This window comes from Lepisma saccharinum, chromosome 18 (genome assembly GCF_977018435.1).
Source record: "Lepisma saccharinum chromosome 18, izLepSacc3.1, whole genome shotgun sequence".
Taxonomy (NCBI): domain Eukaryota; kingdom Metazoa; phylum Arthropoda; class Insecta; order Zygentoma; family Lepismatidae; genus Lepisma; species Lepisma saccharinum.
Window position 1 is genome coordinate 37142279 of NC_139246.1, and position 19547 is coordinate 37161825.

Genomic DNA, 19547 nt, shown 5'->3' on the forward strand with positions numbered 1-19547 from the left:
CTTTGTATGTGTACTAACTAATAAATATATAATTGTTCTTGTAAATAGTTTCACTCTCAAATAAATTAATAACTTTACCGTCGATTTTACAAATACAGAGTGTGCCTGAGGTCCCGTTACCATTACAATAAAAAATAACTATGAAACCACATGACATAGAGCAGGGCGTTTTTTTACAAAATATTCCACTGCTCAAAACATTTATTCTTGTACGTCAGTGCACCTCAATGTGTGCTCATCTGGTTGGCCTCAGAAAGTCAAGGCTGTATTTCACTTGTAGCCATACACCTTGCAGCAACAAGATGTGGAACAGGGATTTCGTATACACAATCCATGACGTTCCCCAAAAGGAAAAAAAAAAAATCCAAGGGGGTGATATCAGAGGAGCGCGGGGGCTAGGCGATTGGTCCGCCACGGGCTATCCATCTGCCAGGGAAATATCTATCGAGGTAGGGAGGATCTTTTTCATATTGAGGACGAAAGCGCACTGTAAAAAATGTTGGTGTTAAAACGACACAGAGTGTGGTCCTTGGAGGTCTACACCACATTTTGGTCAACGTTCAACCTCACTGGTGTTGAAATAACACAGACAAATGGTTGCAATCAACACCTCTTTGACACCACTGAGTATATATGTTGACCAAAATGTGGTGTAGACCTCCAGGGACACACTTTGTGTCGTTTTAACACCAACATATTTTTCAGTGCGTCGTTGCTCAGTAACCGCTGACTTGCATTCAGCATACCGCAGCCTTCTAACACCCCATGTCATTTTCAATCTGCAGAACAAAAATGAACGCCAATGAACTAATGACAACAAATGAACATCACAACAACAGCAACAACAAAATAACTTTTTGAGCTGCAGAACATTTTGGAAAAAACAAAAACCTGCTCTATCTCATGTGGTTTCAGAGTTACGTTTGATTATAATGTTAGCTGGATTGTAGAGACACCCTGTATTGTTAACTAGCATTATGTGACATTCGGATTTCTGACCTCAAATCGCAAAATAGCGCAAGTATTCTGTAACTGGATAATCGAAGCACTAGTTGTCACATGTCTTCTGCAACAGCTTCCAACTCTAGAGAAAATGTATAGACGAGACTGGATAAAAATGTGCCAGGTTGGTGTAAAAGCACAATACTATTTTGTAACATCTTTCATACCTGCGATTTTCAGTCCATGCCATGGTATAGTGGTTAATATAACACGATTACAAGTCATGAGGTTCTGGTTTTGATTATTTGGTGAGGTGTGGGCAATGTTAGCAATTAGGGGGCGTGGAGGCAGTTGCTTCCACTTATTGCCACTTTTGGCCCCGCACTATGCTAAACCTATGTACAAGGGTTAAGTAAACTCTCCTTTCTCCCCCATCCTGTTTTGGAACCCAATCGCCGCCACTGGGTGTGGAAGATCCTTTGCGTTATTCTTACACATCTGTCTTATTTATTATTATCGTTGAGAATAACCAATACCAACAAAAAACGTTGAGAAATAATCATAATATTAATTCAAATTTGACTTAAGATTCTTCATCTATTCGAGGAAGCCAAAGACGCATGTACACCACAAACTTTAACAATTAATAAAGTTTGAATGGCGTGAAGCTGGATATTACATTTGAACTAAGGAATAATATTCGAATATTCCACAAAAGATCTTCTATATTTTGTTCCTTGCCCAGTGGCACCATCTGTTGTTATCAGAATGAAGTTGATACACGTACGAGGAGACGGCTAGGAATGAGTGTAAGGATTGATTCATCGAATCGAGGATTATATTCACCCTATTGAGCAGCATAAAATAGCACTTATATTTGCATAGACCTGTTTTTTATTAACTTTATCAGCTTTTTCCATGTTTAACATAAATCGGAAGGAAGCAGTTTCAAACAATTAATATCGCTATAATAAAAGTGATCAACTAGCAGCCGCCGCACACGTAGCAATCAGTACACTCATCTCCTGCTTTGATGTTGTTGACATTCGTGTTCTGGGAGCTGGTATATGCCAAGTTGGAGATATCGTCATCATTGTAGCAATCGTTGCAGTTGTTGCACTCGTTGCAGTGACGGCTATGATGCGAGGCGAAAACCTGTGTTGAGAAAAAAACAAATATTAGTTTACCTCAACAGGAGCTGCCAGAAACAATGGTCGAATGAAGCTACGTAATGTGAACCTCCACTGAATAAAGTGTAACTAAAAGAGAATTAACCTTGAGAGTAAAGTCAACAATAAACCTTTAATTTTTTTTAAAAAAATCTATTTACTGATTATTACTGGCTACTATTTCCTGATATCACTATACATATGGCATTTCCAAAACTATATAACAGTAAAAATTGAAACAGAAAGCGAGCACTCACCATGGTAATGCAGATCAAGACAAGGATGGATACAACTTTAACACTGGCCATTGCGGTTTTTTCGCTGATTTATCTGAAAAGAATAGGCAGACCGGAATTATTATAAAATTATAAATATTACTGTGCTAAACTTCTAAGAGGTGTTCAAGCTTAAACGTTCAATTTAAAAAGAAAAATGCTATGGTCACTTTGTGTGTTTTGGGCAAAGATATTAGCATTACTATCAATTTTCTCCAAGAGAGAGCTTGTTTTATTAAAATTAGTTCTGGATTTACAACAGAGTGGCATAAGTTCATGCCTAAACGTGGGAAGATTATCTACCGTGAACACATTTTTTTTAATATGGGAAATGCCATGTTATGGTCACGTTTGTTGGTAAGTGTTGTCCATATATGGTGGTGGAGTAATACAGAAGATAGAAACTACAATTTCCCTCAGAGTATTAGGTCTGTTAAGTATGTACCACATTCCACGATCAATTTTACAGTTGCTATCATGCTTGTAACCTGTTTGTTTATCAGTGAAATCATAGTTTTAATGTGACCTGGCACTTTGAAGGCCAATGACCCAGTTGGCATCTTCCTACCTGATTGGCTGTTTTATTGTGGAAGATATGGAGCAAGAATTCTAGTGATAGCACAGTCACAAGTTGTTGACGCCACTTCTAGTAAATAGCTACAGGGCATGAATTTTTCGTGTCTCTGATTGAAAAGTTCGAAATTAAAAACTGTAACTGGCGTCCACACTGGGTCTTGCTAGAGTCTCCCAACCTGGTGCGAATTCCTACCAGAGTGTTAATGGAATGTTTATATGTCACAAAGTATGCTTTAGGGTTCCCAGACGTCCCGTGTTTTGTTAAGGTGTCCAGTTGTCCAGACAAAAGTCCTCGGGGCGCCTTTTTTGTCCCGTATTTCAACTACAGTAGTCGTTGAGGCAACCTGGCCTCACTATTTTCTACTTTCAGCCGTACTGGAGAAGTTTAACCCACTGTGGTAAGCTACAGGTGTACATATTCCATAATAAGAAACTCTTAGAAGCCTTGCAGAGAATCTAATTATGAGGGCAACTAAACTCCCCTGTGGCGTTTTGCTCACACAACGAAAGTTCTCTGGCAATTAGATAATTCCTTTAGCTATCCATGGTAACGCGAGACGTGAGTAAGACTGGGTATTGCAGTTCTCTGTGGTTTATGCTAGAGTTTTGTTTTTCCACTGAAAATGCCGAAAAGAAAGCGTGAGCTTATGAATCAGTGACAATGAGTGATAATATTAAAAAATGCATTAAAACTAAAAAATAAGGTTATTTTGTATGAAAAGCTCCATAAACAAGTTTCTTGCCTTATTTTTTTCACATTACTCAAGCTTAAAACAAGGTATAACACGTTCTGTTAGAAGAAGGACATATTGTGCATGGTAGCCTTAAAAAATATGTGTCCTGTATATTTTCTTAAATAATACCTAGGAATCCTACTATACTTACACTTTGTCCAAGGGGTAGTAGCTTTGCAGACTGTGAAGAAGAAATTGTCTTCACAAGTTTTAAGCAGGAAAAATCGTGAGGGGTCACTATACAAGGAGGTAATTATTTGCGAATCGTTATCTGTGAATGTAGGATATCTGGCATTTGGCTATTCTTCCTGTTTACGGTAAACTTTGCACCAGTAATTATTTAATGCTGCGTGTTTTCTCAGCACATTCTTTTGCCCGACATTAGATAATTGTTGCATGAATTGTAAAGAGTACCAACCTCCTTTGGGGTTAGGGTTTAGCGTGTAGCCATAGAAGTTCTCATTTTGCAAATTGCAGATATACGTATGTAGCTCAGTATTTTGCAAGTATACCACCTTGAAACGCCTAGATAATATTATCGATTGACAATGTTTGGGCGTTACTGGCTAATCTCAGAAGTGAGGTATTTGCAAAATCTATAATTTAGAGCCCAAATACACAATCGTCCATATTATCTGTAATGGAGGTGGTAGACGCGCCAAATTGGCGACGTTTCTGTACGAATAGTGCTATCTAGGCAATTACTGGCACAGTTTTTAATATTTCAGTCGTGTGTAGAAGAAAATACGTCAAGGTGAAATGCCATACCCTCGCCTACAAGATAACTGGACGGTCAGAAAGATGTGATCAAGACGCAAACACCATTGAATATCTAGATTTGTAATAGGAAACGAAGATAAGACTGGCGCTATCTTAATTCGCAAGCGATATTACTTCTTTGCATAGTAACCCCTCACACTTATAACCGCTTAAAACCTGCAAAGGCCATCTCTTCTTCACAGTCTGCAAAACTACCATCTCGTGGACATAGTGTAAGCATTTCCCTATCTACTTTTCAACATATGATCAACCTTCCAACACACTGCAGTGTACTGGTACGAGTTTACATCAATTCTACCAAGAGCAAGTATGGGCATTAAATTCATGGTTAATATGCATAACAATATAAATATTTCTTTTTAATTTTCAACTCTTCGATCAGAGAAAGAGGGTAGTGCTGCACTGCAAATACTAAATATGCACGGAGATATTTTTGTTTCCGTGGCACCACAGATAAAGATCGCTTCAGGGAAATGGTTGCGGTGAAGTCAGGCTTGACAGCTGTTGAAATTTAACATTGCCATCTCTTGTTCTGTTTGTTAGAATAAGTGGAAGCAAGATTGTCAGTAGTGCCTCTTAGCGCCTCTTAGCGGATTATTACACAACTTCTTCCGAATGGGGATTCTCAGCAGGAGGTCAGTGCACCTGTTTTCGTACCTTAGATGAAGATCTGATTATACAGAATCTTTATATGTGGTGGCACTGTGCTTTGGACTCCGACTGCGAGACAGCATGGGTTCGAGTCCGTCTGGATTCAGTCTCTGGGTTCTCGGGCTGTGTATAGTACCGGTGGCAACCCACCATCGTGAGGAAATTGGGGAGCTACGAGTGAGTAGCGTAACCCGGTTTCGGATATCTCCTATAACGGCTGAGGGTTACCCCACGATACCCCATTACCACTTGAAGAACTCCACGCCTCTAGGCAGGATTGTGGGAGGGAGACTGGCTGTCGGGAGATAGGCCAAGGCTCTTCCAGGGCTCTCGCACCATGGGTTATTATTTATATTAATTATTACATTGTTCACGAATTGCTTCATTGACAAATGATAAAAGTCAACAGGTCAGTTTAACACATTCCACTGTTTCTGTTCTACTTTTAACCTGTCGGTCACCCTATGTTTTATCACTTCTGAAATTTATGAATTTCTTCCTTTACCACCTTAATCGAACACCACTTCTCTTGAATATGTTCGAGAAGTTAACGTTTGCCTATGAGTGTATATTAATCCGGTTTGTTTATTCTTTTCAGATAAATCAGCGAAAAATCCGCAATGGCCAGTGTTAAAGTCATATCCTTCCTTGTCCTGATCTGTATTGCCATGGTGATTATTTAATTTTTTAATATTTTTTAATTTCTGAAAATATATTATAGTAGTGATATCAGTAATAGGAGCCACTAATAATCAGTAAATAAGATTTTTAAAAATGAAAGGTTTATTGTTGTCTTCACTCTCAAGATTAATTCTCATTTAGTTACACTTTATTCAGTGGAGGTTCACATTACGTAGCTTCATTCAACCATTGCTTCTGGCAGCTTCTGTTGAGGTAAACTAATATTTGTTTTTTTCTCAACACAGGTTTTCGCCTCGCATCATCGCCGTCACTGCAAGGAGTGCAACAACTGCAACAATTGCTACAATGATGACGAAATGTCCAACGTGGCATATACCAGCTCCCAGAACACGAACGTCAACAACATCAAGGCTGGAGATGAGTGTACTGATTGCTACGTGTGCGGCGGCTGCTAGATGATCATATTCATTGTTGGGATATTCATTATGTGAAACTGTACATTAAAATACATGTAAAAGCACGAAAAGTGAATGAAACTTGTGTGTTTCAATTCTAAGTACAGGTAGTTCGGTTTTCCAATTTTCCCTTGGTTTGGCGTTGATTCCCACAGAAAACCCCATGATAAGATATAGTAGTACCTTTTAATGAGGGTTAGTAAATTTTAAGGGGACAAAAGAATTTTAAAGCAACACATGAAATCGGAAAACATTCTTTGTATAACCTGTAATGTCGCCATAAGCATCGGTAACCGTGACCTTAATGTTTCGGTAGACATGGTATATTTTAAACGGCATGAACTTTGGTTTGTGTGAAATGTTAAGGTGCCTTATGTGAGACATTTTTTGAACGGATGTGCTTTCATGTTTACTCTAGATAATACAGGTTAGCATATCATCGCAAATGAAGAGAATATGGTTACAGAAAGATAAAATTGTGATGTACTTTACCTTAGCTTTACAAATACCCGATGCGTTTGCCCATCGTAATGCATTATATCAATTTCATTAAATGTCTGAACAGAATGGCACAAGCGCCAGGAACTTAACGGAGCTTCAGAGAATTTCGGTTAATACAAATGCAGATTTTTCTGCCCCTGACGTCAAAATGACCGGTCTTTCTTCTGGTACTACCAATGGCTACTAAAAATCAGGAGACCATATGATTTGCCCTGTATCTTTACGAGTTTATTAACAGCATTTATTTTCCTGATCGTTATTGTCTATAGAAAATCCGAAATTGCGCAGTGGCAACACTGTCGCATTGAATTCAAAGGGTTCATTCTTGGATTGACGTGAAATGCACAGTTGTTCGGATCCATTCTAAATTGTTTGTCCCGACAACCCTATCTCAGCATAAATCAAACATTGACAAGATTTGAATCTGTTACGGTACTTCTAAAACGGACGTATGATTCTGGAGTTGAATTGCCTGCACATAAGACCGATGGCAGTCTTCTTAAATTATTCCATTTCGTGACCAGGATTTTTAAAAGAAGTACAGTAAAAAATGCATATCCCGGAACCTCTAAAAAGAAGGAACCCTGTAAATACGGGGACAAAAGTCACCAGAACGGACCGATTTTATACCTGAAAATGACCTGCTTAAGGCGGAAACCTCCTTACGCGGAAAAGGAACACCATTTAAAGACCAACGAGATGTTCTTATTGTCAGTAAGATGGAAATTTCTTCCTTTATTTTTTCTCTCGCAAGAAAACAATGCAATACTGTAAGTGGAACACGCCTCTGTTGCCACTCGCTTGTCTATATGAAAGAATGCGCTACAGTACTCATACCTGTTACGATTCCGTTTCTTTCTTTCAGTTCTTACCCTCTTTCGCCACCTTTCTTTGTCTATTTCTCCTCTGTTCTTTCGTCATCTTTCTATTTTTCTTGTTATCTCTCTTTGTTTCATTCGTTTTCTTCACTTTTATCTCAATCATTCTTCACCTCTCTTATTCCATCTTTCAATCTTTCTCTTTCCCTCTATGCACATCGCGCTACGACGCCAGGGGTCCCGGGTTCGAAAAGATACACAAGTACGTACTGTACGTTCTTACAATACTGTAAAAATGTACCAACATATTGTGTAATTACATAATTGTAATATCTGCTATACTTATTGCGACTGTATCGCATTTTTATTCATGTACGTACATGCATTAGTACTCTACATTATAAGTATTGTGAAATGTAAATCTTCCTTTCCATTATTTACTGCAGCCCTCTATACTGTATTTAAAGTCAACCCTGTATAAGAAGGAAAACTGCTAAGACGAAACATTTTGCTCGGAACCATCATGTTCCGGGATAGACAGGTTTTACTGTATTTTGTATTGGGGACGCACAGTCTAAAACAGGTCTGACGGTGGGTGGTTATACAGTATAAATATAAGTTGCATGGAGAAGGAACGTTTCGAGAGTGATAAAACAGTGACCTTATTGCCGTCCTTATTCTGGAAACATGTGATAAGGGAGAATGGGGTAAATATGTTGTGAGTTTTGGATTACTTGCTAACAACTTATATTCTTCTAATTATGCTTCACGTATTCAGTATTTTAACATGAATATTTTAGTTGCTCATAGACAATGGTACATTGAATTCTTGATTAGGAATATTACATTATGCGAAATGTGGCAATATTCGCCATTACACAGTGTCGCGGAGCAATGGAGAACACATTTTATATTACATAAAAAATATATAATTTATGGAATTTGGTTACTTCTGAAGAAGCCGATTTAACTTAAATACAGGGTGGCGCACGATATGATCCACCATTTTTTTTTTTTTTTCAGATCTGAGATGAGGAATGACGTCATGTGTGCCAACAGCAGTTGCAGTAGTCATTGGAAATATCGTGTGATGAAAACTGAAGCGTAGTGCATCCACCTGTCCCCAGGGGGCTAGAGTATACAAAATGGCGGACAAAGGAAGACTTACGACGGAACAGCGATCAGCAACTGTGCTATTTTTCGCCGAAACAAAGAGCATTGTGGGGACTCAGAGGCGCTTTCGTGCACATTTCCAAACTCGGTGGGCCCCCTCGAGTAAAAGGATACACAAACTGCATGAAAAATTTCTAGTGGAAGGAACAGTACTGGAATCAAAGCGTGATCGTCGTAAACCCGTGCTTTCGCCTGAGAATATTGAAGCCGTCCTCGTCGCTGGCAAATCGACCAGAAAAGCAGCAACACAACTTGGTATATCAAGACGTTCTGTTCAAAGGATTTTTAAAAGTGATCTCCACATGTATCCGTACAAGATTACCGTGGTGCAAAAACTCACAAATAAACAGAAACAGAAGAGATTGACCTTCGCTAATTGGGCAGAGGATAACAATGCAACCATAGGCGTAGCTACGGGGTGTGCCGGGTGTGCCTAGGTACACCCTAATGGCTTGCTTTATCAAAGAGAATTAAATACAGATATTTCAATAAGAGCGGCAGTTTGTAAGAAGTTGAAAATGTCATTACTTGGTACAAACGTGTGCATTATCGCTGATGAAACGGGTGTCTATAGATTTTCGATTTTTTGTTGTCATTGGAGAAAGAAGATACACTCATGCTCATAATTTAAGGATAATGCTGAATCTTGTACAAAGAAATATTTAATGTGCACGTTGCAGCTTGAAATGATGTCCGGGTACTGTACCAAAGAACCTGTGTTGACTATGACCTTGATCCAGTGTGTGGTGGCGCTGTAAGCAGACAAATGACTCACAGGAGCAAAACTGGTGACCAGAGTACAGTGCCTATAGGAAGTGCGCAGTTGTATTCGGTTGTGCGAATGGTGAGTGTGTGAGTGAAATGGCTCAACGAACACATATTGATGATGTAATGAGGGGAAGGATACTTGGGCGGCTAGAGGCGGGCCAAAGACAGCAGGTCGTGTCACAGGTGCTCCGTGTGCCACAAAGTGTCATCTCACGATAATTACAACGATTACAACAGACTGGAAACGTGTCTCGGTGCTACAGCAGTGGACATCCACAGTGTACAAAACCACGAGAAGACAGGTATATCACCGTAAGTGCCCGGAGACACAGACGGAGTACTGCCGGCGGCCTTGCTCGAGACCTTGCAGTTGCCACTGGAACAGTTGTTTCCAGACACACTGTGTACAGATGACTCAACAGGCACGGTTTATTCGCCCGGAGGCTTGCAATTTGCATTCCACTGTCACACGGTCACAGAGTAGCCCGTAGCAACTGGCGTAGAGAACACAGGACATGGACAATGGAAGAATGGTCTCTGGTACTCTTCACTGACGAGTGCAGGTATAGTCTCAACAATGATTCTCGTCGTGTAACCATCTGGTGTGAACCAGGAACCAGATACCGACCCGGTAACATCGTCGAAAGGAACCAGTATGGAGGTGGTGGTGTCATGGTGTGGGTGGCATTATCCTAAGTTCACGTACACCCTTGAATATCTTTGACAGAGGTACTGTAACAGGTCAGGTGTACTGGGATATTATTCTGCAAGATTAGGTTCGTCTTTTCAGAGGTGCAGTTGGTCCTACGTTCCTCCTGGTGGATGACAATGCCAGGCCACACCGAGCTGATATTGTGGAGGAGTACCTTCAAACAGAAGACATCATACGAATGGAGTGGCCTGCCTATTCCCCCGACCTAAACCCAATCGAACATGCTTGGGGTGCTCTAGGCCGACGTGTCGCGGCACGTCTTCCACCTTCTCGGACTCTTCAGGAGCTCCGACAGGTACTGGTGCAAGAATGGGAGGCCATACCCCCAACAGATGCTCGACAACCTCCCCCAGAGTATGCCAAGCCGTTGTACTGCGTGTGTCAATGTGCATGGGCATCACATTCCATACTGAAACCTGTGCACATGCTCAAAGAACTGTGGAACAACAATTTACAATCTCCCTTGCTTTGTATCATATGTGCGCTCTTTGGTTTTTGGTTTCTGCAATAAACAGGGTTAAACAGGGTATGTGGATTTCTTTCTTGTGTGTTCAACATGTGTCTGTGCTACCACAACTAGTTTGTTTCAGTGATGTATCGTGGGGCACCAAAACCTCTATTATCCTTAATTTATGAGCATGAGTGTATTTACTGCATTCTACTCTGTACTGCAGTGCCTTTCTTCTATACCTGTCACAAGCGGCACGTGTGAGAGAGCTTTCTCCAAGCTTACCCAAGTTAAAACTAAATGAAGAGCAACTCAGAAGCAGGATAGATTGGAAGCCCTGCTCTTGCTATTTGTGGAACAGGAAAAATCTTAGTCAATTGATGTAAATGAAGTTATTGATGAGTTTAAGAACATTGTACCTCTTGACAGACGTCTCTTGTTATAGATGACGGGTATGTTGATGTATTTGTTTGTAACATTTATGAACATTTTGTGTGTGTGTGTAATTTCTATGCAATTTGATTTTTTGCTACTACATATATTCAGAAATTTTCAACACTGTCCTTTAGTGAATTTATATTCCTTTACAAACATCAGTGCAGTTAAAGAGCCAAGTGATTTTGTTGCAAAATATGCTATTAAAAAGGTACAAGACCTCATTTTTTCTTTGTGCACACCCAAATATAAAGTTCTAGCTACGCCTATGAATGCAACACTGTACAACGTGTGGTTTTCTGACGAGGCGCACTTCCATTTGGATGGTGTGGTTAACAAACAAAATGTGCGCTTTTGGGCAGCTGAGAATCCACGAGTGCTTCATGAAAAAGTTAACCATGCACCGAAGGTTATGGTCTGGGCCGCTATCTCCAGTCATGGTCTGATTGGACCCTTTTTCTTTGAGGAGACAGTAAACAGTAAACGTTACTTGACCATGCTCCGCAATAGTTTTATTCCACAGCTTCTTGCCACAGCTTTACTGTTCAATACGCAGTGGTTTATGCAAGACGGTGCAAGGCCACACAAAGCAAATATTGTACTGGATTTTTTGCACGACATTTTCAATCTTCGTGTAACAGATTTCCTGATCGTTTCGCTGGTGGACAATCTTGCCTGCCCCGCATATAGCCCAGATTTCAACTCCTGTGATTATTTTCTTTGGAGTTTTTTGAAGGACAAGATTTTCAAAAAAAAAAAACTCAAGATTTAATGGAACTGCGAAGACTTATTGTTCAGGCTTGCAGTGAAATTACGGAACCCATGTGCCGTAGGGTAATTGGAAATATTAGTGTTTGCTTGACTGAGGTTAAAAGTCAAAACGGTGGCCATATTGAGCATGTATTTCAGTAGTACGTTTTTCCAAAGTGCAACCTTTGTGTCATTTATGTTTCATTGAGAGATTCTTTATAATAAAGTTTTTATTCAACAACAAAATGGTGGATCATTTCGTGCGCCACCCTGTACGTAGAAAACCTATATACCATTTCAACAATATAAAATCTAAAATATAAACTCTGTCGGACAATAAAATATCAAACTAACAGTTTAAACAACAGAGTTTATATATATCTTCAATTCTCAATATATTTACACCAGCGTTAATGTCAATCAATAAACATGCTATATAATTATAGTGTATTTTTAATGGAGAAATTGAGGGAGAACTTTCATTTAACAGCGCGAGATAACGGCGAACATGAGCATGACGACCGTTCTACATTACCAAAAACTCGCCATTTAATTCATACAGAAGTACTGAAGTTACAACCTACCATATTCAATGCAAAATAAATCCAGAAACACTCCCCTAACTTCCTACTTTTTTAATTCTTGTAAGAATTCTGGAAAATTAAATATAACTATCCTTCAGAAATGTGTCTTCTACTTATAGCAAATCGCAAACACACACAAGAAATTGTTTCACCGCTGAAAATGGGTTCTACAATAATGGCGATACAAAAGAAGTATCTCCAGTAGTGCACGGAAGATGGCAGCACCAATCAAGCCTTCCAGAAACTTGACGGAAGCCTCATACGTATGTGTTCACGACTACCGCACTCTCCTTTATGTGTTGGTAAATTTGCAATGTAGCACTATTTTGAGCATTTTCCCAACTAAAGTGCTATACAGAACTTGTGTGTTTTCTTCTTCATGGCACAACGATGAACGAAATATTGTGAGGTGTGCAGTAACTCTAAAAGGAAGTGACACTCAGATGCTAAAATATACTCGCTTCTCTGCATGACTTTCGGTGTTGCCCAAATCCAAGGGCATTTGTAAATTTAAAAAGCAAATCTCAAATCGCAAGTTTTGTCGTCGGCTTTGAGTTAGGCAATACACATAACGCTATTTAAAGAAACTAGTATTGTAGGGGGTGACTCATAGTTATTGCAGGTGGTTGAACATGCCCAGTGCGCAAGTTCAACTTTTGGGGGACTCACAATATTCATTAGTTCTATAAAATATAGTATTATCATTAATAACAATAATTTGAAAAACATTAATATTACACAAACACATAACAAATCATTAATTGTATCGCTAGAATAGGTTTTCTTTGTTTCGAAAATACACCATTCGTTCATTTTACTTTTCATTTTTCACCATATTGCTAATTGTCTAATTATGTAGCAACCTTTACTTTATTCATAGAACCAACATTTAAATAATATTTATTTTACATTTTCACATGAAAATAAAAGAACAGTCTGTCATGTTTTGTCTTGTTCTATACAGATTTAAGATGAGAATGACGGAACAAAAATCCTTTCAACTGTGTGTGTGTGTGTGTGTGTGTGTGTGCGCGCGCGTGTGCGATTTGTAATTAATACACTTACAAGGGAGGTTATCTAAGTGTCCCCCTCCGATTTCCATGAAACTTGGCAGGTGTATAGAGGGGCCCAAAGGAAGAAATACGTGTTTTTTTTTGTTTCGGCTAAAAAACTGTTTAAGGTGGCAACCCCCCTCAAATGTAAAGATGAGGACAAATTGAAGTGACGATCTGACCCCTGTGTACCCCTCCGATTTCCATGACACTTGGTAGATGTATAGAGGGGTCCAAAGGAAGACATACGTGTTTTTGTGTTTCAGCTAAAAAAACTCTTTTAGGGGGCAACCCCCCCCCCTTCAAATGTCAAGATGAGGAGAAATTGAAGTGGGGATCTCACCCCGAAACCACGTAAATAAGGCATAGGAAGAAATAGGGGGAATAGGACCCTCTCTACACTTCCCAAATTTCATGGAAATCGGAGGGGGGCACAGGGGTCAGATCCCCACGTCAATTTGTCCTCATCTTGACATTTGAGGTGAGTGTTGCCACTTAAACAGTTTTTTAGCCGAAACAAAAGAAAACACGTATTTCTTATTTTGGGCCCCTCTATATACACCTGCCAAGTTCCATGGAAATCGGAGGGGGACACTTAGATAACCTCCTTTGTTAGTCTTACACTTCGTAATTATATAACACTGCATATATTATAATGTTTCATTTTAATTTTTAAAACTATAACTTTAGAACAATTGCATATTTTTTGTATAAACATTTCTATGTTCTAAATGTGTTAAAGGTTTCATCCTGGAAAGGAATGTCTCACATTTGTGTGTGTTTCCATTTCCAATACATTAGAATGAATACATATTCGTTTCAATGGCGTTTACAAAATCACCTCTGACATTTTATGTTAAACAGGTAAGATTATTTTTGTACACGAGTGTGTAAGTCGATGCGTAGCAAAGTATTTTAGGAACAACACTTGAAAAAAAATATTGTAGGACTTAGGCGGGTTAAAGTTACAGTGGTGTAAGTCACTTTGTTAAAAAGAAGAAACAGTCTGACTCACAGCAATTTGCTGATCAACACAACAGCTGTTTCCTTTATCACTATACCTTAAACTGTCGTCTGTTGCCAGTTGAATGAATCTCTGACTTACTTCACGTTTTCTGTTAACAGATTGACTTATATACATAGACTGGTTTCTGTGTTTAAGTCATTTTTTCCCTTTTTTATAAGTGCCTTACACCACTGTAACTTTAATCGGTCCATACTAATGAAAAAATTCTTTGTAATTCGAAGACCGTATACCTTTTTAAGATGTGGTAATATTATAATGGGATTAAGATCCTGAACTTTCGGATCCGGATCCGTTTGGCCATCCCTGGTCCACACGACCAATAACACATTAACGTGCATACACTGCAAAACACATTTTTGGTGTGTCAAAATACACAGAGAAATGTATAAAAGGTCACTTTTATCAGCTGGTGTTCCGTGTGATGCCCGAAAATGAATCAATTGGGAAGATCATTACAAAGATAAAAAAAAAATTACTTTTAATCCATAAATTGACAGAGGTACGAATATGTGTAATAGGTGATAAACGTGCCCTTTCATGCAATTCTGTGTGTATTTTGACACACCAAAAAGTGCTTCATTTGCAATGTATGCACGTTAATGTGTTGTTAGAGTCAACATACGTATACAGAGTGTTTTCGAGCTGATGATACAAACTTTCAGGGATGATGAAGGCCACATGTATCAATTTGAGATAAGAAACCCTGGTCCGTAAACGACTTAGTCGAATGTTATAAGCGAAAATCCATGTATGAAGATGTAATACTTTTGTTACCTGCACAAGTTGCACAAGCTGCTACATTCACAACAGTTGTTCAAAGTGGTGTCCCCCAGCTTCGCTGCAGGCAGGACATCGTCGCACAAAGTTCTGGCGTACCCGTTGGAACAACCTCGGGGTCGTTCGAACAATGTCACAGGCAGCGGCCAGGAGATCGTTTTCAGTCTCGACAGGTGTCTCGTACACTGACCCAACAAGAAGAAATCAAGTTGTTGAACAAGTTGTTGAACAACTGTTGTGATTGTAGCAGCTTGTTCAACTTGTGCAGGTAATAAAAGTATTACATCTTCATACACCGATTTTCGCTTATAACGTTCGACTAAGTCGTTTACGGACCAGGGTTCCTTATATCAAATTGATACATGTGCCCTTCTCCATCATCCTTGAAAGTTTGTATCATCATCTCGGAAATACTCTGTATACGTATGTTGACTCTAAGAACACATTAACGTGCATACATTGCAAATGAAGTCTGGAAACACCCTGTATTTATCAGTTGACATGTTTTTGGTTCTGTGTGTATAAAATTAAAGACTGTACTTTCATGGACATTTGGTGACATTGATCTAAAGAAGAAAATTCTTTTAGTAATTCCGTGTAACACAATATTTCAGGGAAGCGAGAAATATAATTATCACAATCCTTGCCAGGTCAGTCTAACCAGGGCAAGAAAGCTGCGTGCGTGTAACACGGGCAACCGACATTACTATCACATTTCTTATCATGAACACGAGGAAACGAAGAAGTTTATTTTAATGAAAACCTGCCTTATCTTCCATTGCAGTTTGAAGTGGTTCGATTTTTCAATTTCGACCCTCATGAAACTTGATGTATAAGTTAATTGAATACCCTCTCTACTCACAGTCTTCTACTCATTATCCTTTGAACTAACCGTAAGTACATGTTTCTCCTTTCTTTCGCAGACAATATGTGTCTTACTAAAGTTACGATTTCCACGTGATTTTTTACATTAACTTATGCAGGACAGTAGTTATATGAATCGAGTCAGGCATTTTCATTAAGACCGAAAGCAGTATCTAGTGTAACTACAGTAAAATAAGTATAGTTTCGTAGAAGATCAGTTAATAGCAGTGTGCGAAATAATGGGGGGGGGATGCCTGCCGGGGATCTCCCCTACGAAAAATGTTATTCCCATCAAAGTTTCCCTGCTAAAAAGTATGCAGCCTTATGGATTAGAGAAGAACACCATTTTCCAACCATTATTTCACATGCATTAAAGTGTTCACAAGAAACTTGGAGGTAGGTTAAGTGGACATTAAGTTTGAACTTTTGTCAATACAAATTTGGTCATGTTTTCTGTGTTACTAATTCTATAGTTCTTCTTGTGTATGAGTTGAGGCTTTCTTAGAAATAATAAGTGTTTCCAAATTACGTGTAAAGCTTATCAAAAGAATTAATGAACTAGATTAGAACCAATGTTATAAGGTCTCAAGACAACAGTTTGTTTACTGACTGGTAACATTAGACAAACTGGCACACAAAAGAACCTACCTCCCAAAATAAAATCACAATACGTCACTGAGAGGTCATCCCCCCAAAAAAAACAAAAGTTTAATTCGCACAGGGTAACTTCAAGTTGAACTCATCTCGTAGTCCGCCTTGGATAAATAGGTTAATATATTCAAATCTGAAAGAAGCTTGAAGTTTTTCCTCAGTTTTATGTTGATATTACTTCCAATCTTGTCAAATATATATATTCTACAATTTTGAATGTAAAAACTAGATTTAATGCAAACCATTTGCAATGTATTGCATTTACAATTTCCACTTTTGATTACTTTTACGTTTCAAAACATTTGGAATCCGTTGTAGTTTCTTTTAAAAATATTTTTCCTTAAATACATAAAGTTTATAAACGTCGCTTGAGAGATACTTGAGTATACTAGCATTGCTCTATTTGATTAGCTAGACAACATATTGTTACATTTCCAACTTTTCGTTTTAGTTACCCATCTCTACGAAATAACAATGGCAGGTATCAAGATTGTTGCCCTTCTTGTCTTGCTCTGCGTTGCTATGGTAAGTATTGCTGTGCTTGATGGATATTTTTGGATTGTTATCATATTCTTCACAAACGGAACGCTGTTCTGTTTGTTTAAGAAGACATTGTCGAATAGCACGTGTTCGCGAAGTTATAACTTACCACTCATCACGTCAACGTTGCCAGGGCTTAAAAACTGGGTTAATGAAGAAGGAAGAATTAACCAGTCTTTGCATAGTGACCACGGAGTGTGGACGAAATGCTGATAGCGGTACATCTCTGTCCTGTTTTAGTACGTTTCTTCATTCTTATCAACTGATAATCAAGGCTGCTTCATTGTTGTTCTTATTTGCTCTAAATTGTGCAATATTCTCGTGTGCATATTCAGTGTTCAACTTTTCATTGATAACAATTCTCCATACACTCTAAGAACAAAGTTGATGTGAACAAAACCACGTCACTTCTCAGAGACAGGTATATTCCTTTTGGTTAGTCCTGGTGTTATTGCTCATGAATTTATTGAAATGTTCTGCTCATAATATCCATATAGTAGCTACGTTGAAAAGTAAGGAGCTTTCACACCGAAGAGACAAGCATCAGGTAACACCTGTAACAAGTATGGGAGAAAGTAAGAATTGAATAATACATTAGCAAGTTATACTTCTCGAAAACGTACAAAATATGACAGTTTTTCATAAATATTAAGTTCATATTTATTACAATAGCTTTAATACTTTTGTGATAATTGCAAGAAGAATATATGTGTCTCATGCTGAAGCGAATATTTAGAAGTTTCCCTGCAATTTTAAAAATATCCATAAAGTTTATCTTTGCCCTTTTTACTTGAAATTCTGGTTCATACCTATGCTATGTGTCTGCATATGCTGCACCATGAATATGTACCCTATCAATGTTTATACTCTTACAGGTCTTCTCATCGCACCACTGCGGACACTGCAATAACTGTGCAGGCTGCAAGGATGACTACGATGACATGAATATGGCTTCAGTGCAGTCCTCCAACACCAATGTCAACCAAATAAAAGCTGACTGATGACGTCACATGTAAAGGCTGCTCATTTGAATTTTAACCTGCATCTACAAGTCCGTGTAGTTCTTGAACGTGTTTTAGAATCTCTACAAGAGATCTATAAAATTGTAATGAAAATACAATAAAACAGTGTTATAATTGTAATCGGTATTTTTTTGTCGTTTTGACTACATTTATGTGTATACTAGGTGATTAAAGTCACTATATATGCTTGCATGAACAGGATAGTGTGATTTACGATATTATAAAGCCGAGAAAGTATGAGGTCTTGCCTGTACTAAAATTAGGCTAAGATGCCTATAAAAGCTTATTGCTCAAGTGTCCTCCTCTATCAAATTTAAGATTTTTGTACAAGAAAACTTTTTGAGAAAGTATGACCCCCCTCTTAGATTGATTTGGTTATACCTGTATTTGTCAGATTGTTATTCATAAGTTTGTTAAAAATATTTTTTTTAATACTGTTTTGGCTTCACTTAAAACTAATCCAATAAGCTCATAAGAGTTTTTTGATTACACAGTAGTATACTGTAAAATATAATCTTAAATACTTGTTTAAAATATTTTTGTACTATTATGTTAATATGTTGACTTGGAATGTTCTGAATTAGGACCAGGCTCAACTTATATATCTAATAGTAAGACAATGCATTGTACAAAAGTCTTCTAGAGTTGCTCTGCTTGGTTTCGTGTGGGTATTCTCAATTTGCTGCGTTGCTCTGCTTGGTTTCCTGTGGGTATTCTCAATTTGCTAAGTCTCGCTGTTATGTTTCGCGTGACTAAGTTTCTCTGTTTGGTAGATACAGCGATATACAAGATCGAAACATAATACACGGCATTAGGTCATTGCCACATCACGACATGCTTGTGCAGACATGCAATTGTACTAGGTCAGTGATTCTCTAGGTTATTGCTTCTGTGGATCAATACTTCTTCTATCTTTGTGCGTGTAGGCTAATAGTTTTTACAACCTGTCATTTATTAAGCATAGAATTTTGATTTGAACCCCCAAAAAATGTATATAATAAACATAGGATAAAAAAATACCCACACACTAAATATATACACTAAGTATACAAAACATATTGCTAAACCTAATTGATATTTTATATTAAATATAGAGTTTTAATTTAAACCCCAAGATATCTTATATAATAAACTAATAATAAAAAATATTAACATATTAAGTATACAAAGCATATTATTAAACACAATTAATATTTTATAT

The 19547-nt window shown here is 38.2% G+C and overlaps 3 long non-coding RNA genes across 5 annotated transcripts; 2 read left to right on the forward strand and 1 right to left on the reverse strand.

Moving 5' to 3' along the window:
• Nucleotides 1-1824: 1824 nt before the first annotated feature.
• Nucleotides 1825-3900, reverse strand: LOC146001980 (uncharacterized). Its single transcript, XR_014443647.1, has 3 exons — nucleotides 3848-3900; nucleotides 2369-2441; nucleotides 1825-2097 (listed from the first exon to the last, which is right to left on the reverse strand). It is a non-coding gene; the product is annotated as an uncharacterized LOC146001980 (long non-coding RNA).
• A 758-nt stretch (nucleotides 3901-4658) lies between these two features.
• On the forward strand, nucleotides 4659-6299 carry LOC146001981 (uncharacterized). 3 transcript variants are annotated; one of them, XR_014443648.1, is made up of 3 exons: nucleotides 4659-4688; nucleotides 5726-5798; nucleotides 6054-6299. It is a non-coding gene; the product is annotated as an uncharacterized LOC146001981 (long non-coding RNA). The 3 variants fall into 3 exon arrangements; XR_014443649.1 differs by having other exon boundaries at nucleotides 4665-4751; XR_014443650.1 differs by lacking the exon at nucleotides 4659-4688 and adding an exon at nucleotides 4711-4783.
• A 10942-nt stretch (nucleotides 6300-17241) lies between these two features.
• Nucleotides 17242-18368, forward strand: LOC146001982 (uncharacterized). The gene is made up of 2 exons (XR_014443651.1): nucleotides 17242-17309; nucleotides 18200-18368. It is a non-coding gene; the product is annotated as an uncharacterized LOC146001982 (long non-coding RNA).
• The last annotated feature ends 1179 nt before the right edge of the window (nucleotides 18369-19547 follow it).